The following is an 8639-nucleotide window of genomic DNA, read 5'->3' on the forward strand; positions in this document are numbered from 1 at the left end:
GTCAGCGGCCTCCTGCTCTACTGATTCTGAACAATAGATCAATGTATCGATGCAAAACGTCGATAGGAAAGAAAACTGCAGATGCTGGTTTAAATCGAAGGTAGACACAAAATGTGGAGTAAGTCAGCGGGTCAGGCAGCATCTCTGTGGAGAAGGAATGGGTGATGTTACCGGTCGAGAGTCTCGACACAAAATGTCAGCCATTCCTTCTCTGCAGAGATGCTGCCTGAGCCGCTGACTTACACCAGCACTCTGTGAATACCTTCGATGCCAGCATCTGGCTGGGAGTATCTGAATGCACAGTCTTTTATCCTGGCTGGGGAATCAAGAACCAGAGGACATAGGTTTAAGGTGAGAGGGGAAAGATTTCATAGGAATCTGAGGTGTAACCTTTTCACACAGAGGGTGGTGGGTTATGGAATGAGCTGCCAGAGGGGGTAGTTGAGGCAGGTAAAAGATACATTGATCCAGTGCAGTTCCATGGACAGGGAAGGCTGGCAGATGGGACTGGCGTGGGTGGGTTATCTTGGTCTGGGTAGACCAGCCGAACTCTGACTCTATAAATACAATTGTCTCCACAGAATGGCAATCCAGGGCTACAAACGTCCCCTGGAGGACAAGGATCTGTGGGCATTGAACAATGACGACAGGTCGGATATCATTGTGGCAAAGCTGCTGAAAGAATGGGGAGAGAGAGAAGATGAAAGCACGGAGGTAACGCTGACTGTCATGGCCACTTGGTGGAGCCAGGTTCTCATTGACATGAGAGGTTGCTGGGAGTGACAGGCAGGAGTACCTGGACCCACAGGCTGCAGGAGGCCCTTCGGCCCAACATGTCCATGCTGCCCAACATGCCCCATCTAAGCCAGACCCATCTTGCTCAACTTTGGCCCATATCCTTGAACCTGTCCAAATGTCTTTCACATCCTTTACTGTACCTGCCTTAACTACCTCCTCTGGCAGCTCGTTCCATACACCCACCACCCTCTGAGTGAACAAGTCCAGAGACGGGCTGCCACCCACCCAGAGCCGGGACAAGACCAGACATCGCAGAGCTCCCTCACAAACAACGAACCCAAAGAAACTTCCCTCCTCCCGGCCACTGCCAAACACCCCGGGGAGAGAGGGGGGTGGAGAGAGTCGGGTACAGGGAGCAGCGGCGTGAGAGTAGGAGCACAGGGAGGGGGCCCACTCTCTCTCCCTCCCCCACTCTCTCTCTCTCTCTCCCCCCCCCCACTCTCTCTCCCCCACTCACTCTCTCTCCCCCACTCTCTCTCTCTCCCCCCACACTCTCTCTCCCCCCACTCTCTCTCTCTCCCCCACTCTCTCTCTCCCCCCACTCTCTCTCTCTCCCCCCACTCTCTCCTCTCCCCCACTCTCTCTCTCTCCCCCACTCTCTCTCTCCCCCCCACTCTCTCTCTCTCCCCCACTCATCTCTCTCTCTCTCTCTCTCCTCTCTCCCCCCCCCCACTCTCTCTCCCCCCACTCTCTCTCTCTCCCCCCACTCTCTCTCTCTCCCCCCACTCCTCTCTCTCTCCCCCCCACTCTCTCCCCCCCCCCCACTCTCTCTCTCCCCCCCACTCTCTCTCCCCCCACTCTCTCTCTCCCCCCCACTCTCTCTCTTCCCCCCCACTCTCTCTCTCCCCCCCCACTCTCTCTCTCCCCCCACTCTCTCTCTCCCCCCCACTCTCTCTCTCCCCCCCACTCTCTCTCTCCCCCCCCACTCTCTCTCTCCCCCCACTCTCTCTCCCCCCCCACTCTCTCTCCCCCACACTCTCTCTCCCCCACACTCTCTCTCCCCCCACTCTCTCTCTCCCCCCCACTCTCTCTCTCCCCCCCACTCTCTCTCCCCCCACTCTCTCTCCCCCCCACTCTCTCTCCCCCCACTCTCTCTCCCCCCCCACTCTCTCTCCCCCCCACTCTCCTCCCCCCCACTCTCTCTCTCCCACCACTCTCTCTCTCCCCCCACTCTCTCTCCCCTCCTCTCTCCCCCCACTCTCCTCCCCCCCACTCTCTCTCCCCCCCACTCTCTCTCTCCCCCCCACTCTCTCTCCCCCCCCACTCTCTCTCCCCCCCACTCTCTCTCCCCCCCACTCCCCCACTCTCTCTCCCCCCCACCTCTCTCTCCCCCCACTCTCTCTCCCCCCCCACTCTCTCCCCCCCCCCACTCCTCTCCCCCCCCACTCTCTCTCCCCCACCACTCTCTCTCCCCCCCACTCTCTCCCCCCCACTCTCTCTCCCCCCCCACTCTCTCTCTCCCCCCCACTCTCTCTCTCCCCCCCACTCTCTCTCCCCCCCACTCTCTCTCTCCCCGCACCTCTCCCTCTCTCCCCCCCCACTCTCTCTCTCCCCCCACTCTCTCTCTCCCCCCACTCCTCTCCCCCCCTCTCCCCCCCACTCTCTCTCCCCCCCACTCTCTCTCCCCCCACTCTCTCCCCCCCACTCTCTCTCCCCCCCACTCTCTCTCCCCCCCCACTCTCTCTCCCCCCCACTCTCTCTCCCCCCCACTCTCTCTCCCCCCCACTCTCTCTCCCCCCCACTCTCTCTCCCCCCCACTCTCTCTCCCCCCCACTCTCTCTCCCCCCACTCTCTCTCCTCCCCCCACTCTCTCTCCCCCCACTCTCTCTCCCCCCCCACTCTCTCTCTCCCCCCCCCACTCTCTCTCCCCCCCCACTCTCTCTCCCCCCCCACTCTCTCTCCCCCCCACTCTCTCTCCCCCCCCACTCTCTCTCCCCCCCCACTCTCTCTCCCCCCCACTCTCTCTCCCCCCCACTCTCTCTCCCCCCCACTCTCTCTCCCCCCCACTCTCTCTCCCCCCCACTCTCTCTCCCCCCCACTCTCTCTCCCCCCCACTCTCTCTCCCCCCCACTCTCTCTCTCCCCCCCACTCTCTCCTCTCCCCCCCACTCTCTCTCCCCCCCACTCTCTCTCCCCCCCACTCTCTCTCTCCCCCCACTCTCTCTCTCCCCCCCACTCTCTCTCTCCCCCCCTCTCTCTCTCCCCCCCTCTCTCTCTCCCCCCGCTCTCTCTCCCCCCCGCTCTCTCTCCCCCCCGCTCTCTCTCCCCCCCCCTCTCTCTCCCCCCCCGCTCTCTCTCCCCCCCGCTCTCTCTCCCCCCCCGCTCTCTCTCCCCCCCGCTCTCTCTCCCCCCCGCTCTCTCTCCCCCCCGCTCTCTCTCCCCCCCGCTCTCTCTCCCCCCCGCTCTCTCTCCCCCCCCGCTCTCTCTCCCCCCCGCTCTCTCTCCCCCCCCGCTCTCTCTCCCCCCCGCTCTCTCTCCCCCCCGCTCTCTCTCCCCCCCGCTCTCTCTCCCCCCCGCTCTCTCTCCCCCCCGCTCTCTCTCCCCCCCGCTCTCTCTCCCCCCCGCTCTCTCTCCCCCCCCGCTCTCTCTCCCCCCCGCTCTCTCTCCCCCCCGCTCTCTCTCCCCCCCCGCTCTCTCTCCCCCCCGCTCTCTCTCTCCCCCCCGCTCTCTCTCCCCCCGCTCTCTCTCCCCCCCCGCTCTCTCTCCCCCCCGCTCTCTCTCCCCCCCGCTCTCTCTCCCCCCCCGCTCTCTCTCCCCCCCGCTCTCTCTCCCCCCCGCTCTCTCTCCCCCCCTCTCCTCCCCCCTCTCTCTCCCCCCCGCTCTCTCTCCCCCCCTCTCTCTCTCCCCCCCTCTCTCTCTCCCCCCCTCTCTCTCTCCCCCCCTCTCTCTCTCCCCCCCGCTCTCTCTCCCCCCGCTCTCTCTCCCCCCCCGCTCTCTCTCCCCCCCCGCTCTCTCTCCCCCCCGCTCTCTCTCCCCCCCGCTCTCTCTCCCCCCCGCTCTCTCTCCCCCCCGCTCTCTCTCCCCCCCGCTCTCTCTCCCCCCCGCTCTCTCTCCCCCCCGCTCTCTCTCCCCCCCACTCTCTCTCCCCCCCACTCTCTCTCCCCCCCACTCTCTCTCCCCCCCACTCTCTCTCCCCCCCACTCTCTCTCTCCCCCCCCACTCTCTCTCTCCCCCCCCACTCTCTCTCCCCCCCCACTCTCTCTCCCCCCCCACTCTCTCTCCCCCCCCACTCTCTCTCCCCCCCCACTCTCTCTCCCCCCCCACTCTCTCTCCCCCCCCCACTCTCTCTCCCCCCCCACTCTCTCTCCCCCCCCACTCTCTCTCCCCCCCCACTCTCTCTCCCCCCCCACTCTCTCTCCCCCCCCACTCTCTCTCCCCCCCCCCACTCTCTCTCCCCCCCCCACTCTCTCTCCCCCCCCACTCTCTCTCCCCCCCACTCTCTCTCTCCCCCCCACTCTCTCTCCCCCCCACTCTCTCTCCCCCCCACTCTCTCTCTCCCCCACTCTCTCTCTCCCCCCACTCTCTCTCTCCCCCCACTCTCTCTCTCTCCCCCCCCACTCTCTCTCTCTCCCCCCTCCACTCTCTCTCTCTCCCCCCCCACTCTCTCTCTCTCTCTCTCTCTCTCCCAGTGATGTTCATTGTATTTTTTCAGTTTTATAAATAATTGTACACCTACGGTCTATATATATATTCCAATATTTCAAGCTCTTTAAAAATTGAATATTAGTTATTTGTTGCCATATAAGCCTAATGTAAACTAACCTAATCTAACTTAACCTAGTTTAATTTATCCTAATCTAATCTAACGTAACCCAGTCTAAACTTTTTTGAGTTTATTAAATTTATAAAACTCACACTTCTTCACCGCAAAAATGTGTCAAATATATAATGTTGGCCCTCACGCTGAAAAGGTTGGAGGCCTCTGCTCTATAAGATCACCCTCAGCCTCCTACGCTCCAAGAATAAAGACCAAGGTTGCCCAACCTCTTCAAATAGCTCACGATGTCAAGTCCTGGCAACATCCTTGTAAAACAGTTATACTCGTAACTAAGATAACATGCAATGTTACATGACACCAGGGCTAAATAACAGGCTGCAATGTAATGAAGACGTTTGTTACACTGTGTTACAGGTAGCCAGGAGTGAGGTACAGGCTTGGATTCACAATGAGTAAGACAGGCTGGCATCTAATTGATGGGTTGAGGAGGATCATATTGAATGACAGACACATGGGAATGAGTTGCAGGCTGCAATCTGTAATGGTGGGGTTTAGGGGGTAACTGGGAGAGGGTTACAGGATGGGCCAGTCGACAGCTTGCTACACTTGCTGTTGTATGAATGTGCCGTCATGAATTGCTGCTCTGTGCTTCTCCCTTTGCCAGGAAGCAGGAGGTGTTCTTCAGCCAGTGCTCTCCAGTGCTGAGCAACATGAACTGCGAGGCTCACGAAGCAGAGGTCCTCTTCCCCAAACAGGTGCAGCAGAAGAATCCGTCCTTCCTCACAGCGCTCTGCAAGACCTTTGCTCCTTACTTCCTCCTAGGATCAGCACTGAAGCTATGCCAAGACTTGTTGTCCTTTGTCAACCCACAGCTTCTCAAGTACGTTTCTGCCCTGCCCTTTCCAGTTGTTTGCCCCATTAACTCCTTGCTTCTCACTTCCTTGTCTCAAACAGAATCTTGCCCCACTCCATCCGCAAGGTGGAGCAGTTATTCCAGTCTGCTCCTGGCCCCTCTGGTTCTCTGTACTCTCCTCCCACTCCCACTCCCAGGTCTCCATACAAGGCTCCAGAGCAGACAGGCAGAAAGTCCAGCCTGCTCCTTGATATCCTGGTATGTCCATGGTCAGGTGCCAATGAAGTGGGGAGTTGGGACAGGAAAGAGGAAGTGAAAGATGAAACCCACACAGAATGGAAGCAGACGTGAGCACCCACTTGTTTAATCCTGCACCCCAATTTATTGTAATCCCCTCAAGATGCCCTTGTGCCACTACTAGATTCTCCCAGTGTCCACACGAGGGTGGGCCAGGGGCCAGGAGCCAGTGGCCAGTGTAGCGTCCCAGCCCCAGTGCCCAAATCACATTAGTCTCACAATGAAGGTCCCAGCTTCACGCACACAACACCCGAGGTCAGGGATGAGCCTGGGTCAGAGTCACGCAGGCCCTTTGGCCCAACTCATCCATGCTGACCCAGGTGACTGCAATGTGATGCTGACTGTGCCAAGCTGCCTTCAGATTCCTTGTGTTGAGAAGCATTGGGTGCTGGGGGCAGGTGAGGCGGCGGCCGCTGTGGCTGCTGTGGTCGGTGCTGGCCGCTGTGGCTGCTGTGTCCGCTGTGGGCCGGTGCTGGTCGCTGTGGCCGGTGCTGGCCGCTGTGGCCGCTGGTGCTGGCCGCTGTGGCTGGTGCTGGCCGCTGTGGCTGGTGCTGGCCGGTGCTGTCCGCTGTGGCTGGTGCTGTCCGCTGTGGCCGGTGTGGCCAGTGTGGCCGCTGGTGCTGGCCGCTGTGGCCGGTGCTGGTCGGCTGTGGCCGGTGCTGGTCGCTGTGGCCGGCTGTGGCCGCTGGTGCTGGCCGCTGTGGCTGGTGCTGGCCGGTGCTGTCCGCTGTGGCCGGTGCTGTCCGCTGTGGCCGGTGCTGTCCGCTGTGGCCGGTGCTGTCCGCTGTGGCCGGTGTGGCCGGTCGGTGTGGCCAGTGTGGCCGCTGGTGCTGGCCGGTGTGGCCGGTGTGGCCCGGTGCTGGTCGCTGTGGCCGGTGCTGGCCGGTGCTGGCCGCTGTGGCCGGTGCTGGCCGCTGTGGCCGGTGCTGGCCGCTGTGGCCGGTGCTGGCCGCTGTGGCCGGTGTGGCCGGTGCTGGTCGCTGTGGCCGGTGCTGGTCGCTGTGGCCGGTGTGGCCGGTGCTGGTCGATGTGGCCGGTGCTGGCCGGTGCTGGCGCGTGCTGGGCGCTGTGGCCGGTGCTGGCCGGTGTGGCCGGTGCTGGCCGGTGCTGGTCGCTGTGGCCGGTGCTGGTCGCTGTGGCCGGTGCTGGTCGCTGTGGCCGGTGCTGGTCGCTGTGGCCGGTGCTGGTCGCTGTGGCCGGTGCTGGCCGTGCTGGTCGCTGTGGCGGTGCTGGTCGCTGTGGCCGGTGCTGGTCGCTGTGGCCGGTGCTGGTCGCTGTGGCCGGTGCTGGCCGCTGTGGCCGGTGCTGGCCGGTGCTGGTCGCTGTGGCCGGTGCTGGTCGCTGTGGCCGGTGGTGGCCGGTGCTGGCCGGTGGTGGCCGGTGCTGGCCGGTGCTGGCCGCTGTGGCCGGTGGTGGCCGGTGCTGGTCGCTGTGGGCCGGTGCTGGTCGCTGTGGCCGGTGGTGGTCGCTGTGGCCGGTGCTGGCCGGTGCTGGTCGCTGTGGCCGGTGCTGGTCGCTGTGGCCGGTGCTGGCCGCTGTGGCCGGTGCTGGCCGCTGTGGCCGGTGCTGGCCGGTGCTGGTCGCTGTGGCCGGTGCTGGTCGCTGTGGCCGGTGGTGGCCGGTGCTGGCCGGTGGTGGCCGGCTGTGGCCGGTGCTGGCCGGTGTGGCCGGTGTGGCCGGTGTGGCCGGTGCTGTCGCCCAGGTCTGTCACTGATCACGCTGTTTGCCTCTCTCCCACCAGCATGTTGATATCGTTCATTAACGACCCGACATCCAAGGTGTGGTGGGGCTATGCGATTGCCATCCTGATGTTCTTGTCTGCTGCCCTACAAACACTCCTCCTCCACCAGCACTTCCACTATTGCTTTGTGACGGGCATGCGACTGCGCACAGCCATCGTTGGAGCCATTTACCGCAAGGTGAGTGATGTACCGTGAGCGAGGGTGGACATGCCCCTGTAGCTGGTCTACTGCCTACAAACACACCGCCCGTCTGCTCTGCCACACCGCCCGCCTGCTCTGCCACACCGCCCGCCTGCTCTGCCACACCGCCCGCCTGCTCTGCCACACCGCCCGCCTGCTCTTGCCACACCGCCCGCCTGCTCTGCCACACCGCCCGCCTGCTCTGCCACACCGCCCGCCTGCTCTGCCACCCCGCCTGCTCTGCCACACCGCCCGCCTGCTCTGCCACACCGCCCGCCCGCCTGCTCTGCCACACCGCCCGCCCGCCTGCTCTGCCACACCGCCCGCCTGCTCTGCCACACCGCCCGCCTGCTCTGCCACACCGCCCGCCTGCTCTGCCACACCGCCCGCCTGCTCTGCCACCCCGCCTGCTCTGCCACACCCGCCCGCCTGCTCTGCCACACCTTGGTATCGTTTACATCTCCAGTCACTGTGCCCTTTCACACTAACTTGCACCAAGCACTAAAGCACTGGCAATATTCTAAACAGTTACAGCTTTGACCTTCTGCAAACTGCTGCACATGATTGAAGGCAGCAAACAAATCTCCCCTTGCCCACATCAAGCATCAGATAAGCTTTCCATTCCCGTCAAATCCTCCACCTTTGCACCAACTATAAACTATAAACATGCTCGTCATAAACCACTCTACCCATCAGTTCTATTTACCACGTTTGAAGAACCTGATTTGTAAATTTTAAAAAGTGGTCTGCTATCAGTAAAATGATCCCTTTTAAGACCAGGTTTGAGTCTCCACCCACATTGAGGAGCTCAAAGCATGGCTTGTCAAACTTCCATGGAGTAAGCTTGATCAAGATGCCTCTGACTCTCCTGAAGATTGTGGAAGTATCTGAGGATGGGGGATGTCAGGAAACTCAAGGATATGAACTCATCAGGTGGAAGATCACAAGGTCATACGTGATGGGAGCAGAAATAGGCCATTCGGCCCATCAAGTCCACTCCGCCATTCAATCATGGCTGATCTACCTCTCTCTCCTAACCCCATTCTCCTGCC

At 62.0% G+C, this 8639-nt stretch overlaps 1 pseudogene across 1 annotated transcript in view; it reads right to left on the reverse strand.

Moving 5' to 3' along the window:
* Positions 1–8185: 8185 nt before the first annotated feature.
* Positions 8186–8639, reverse strand: part of LOC144594760 (ATP-binding cassette sub-family C member 3-like) — a 71073-nt pseudogene continuing 70619 nt past the window's right edge. The window contains exon 14 of the transcript XR_013547422.1: positions 8186–8227. The product of XR_013547422.1 is annotated as an ATP-binding cassette sub-family C member 3-like (transcript). The remainder of the gene's footprint in view (positions 8228–8639) is intronic.

Source organism: Rhinoraja longicauda, chromosome 6 (genome assembly GCF_053455715.1).
Source record: "Rhinoraja longicauda isolate Sanriku21f chromosome 6, sRhiLon1.1, whole genome shotgun sequence".
NCBI lineage: Eukaryota > Metazoa > Chordata > Chondrichthyes > Rajiformes > Arhynchobatidae > Rhinoraja > Rhinoraja longicauda.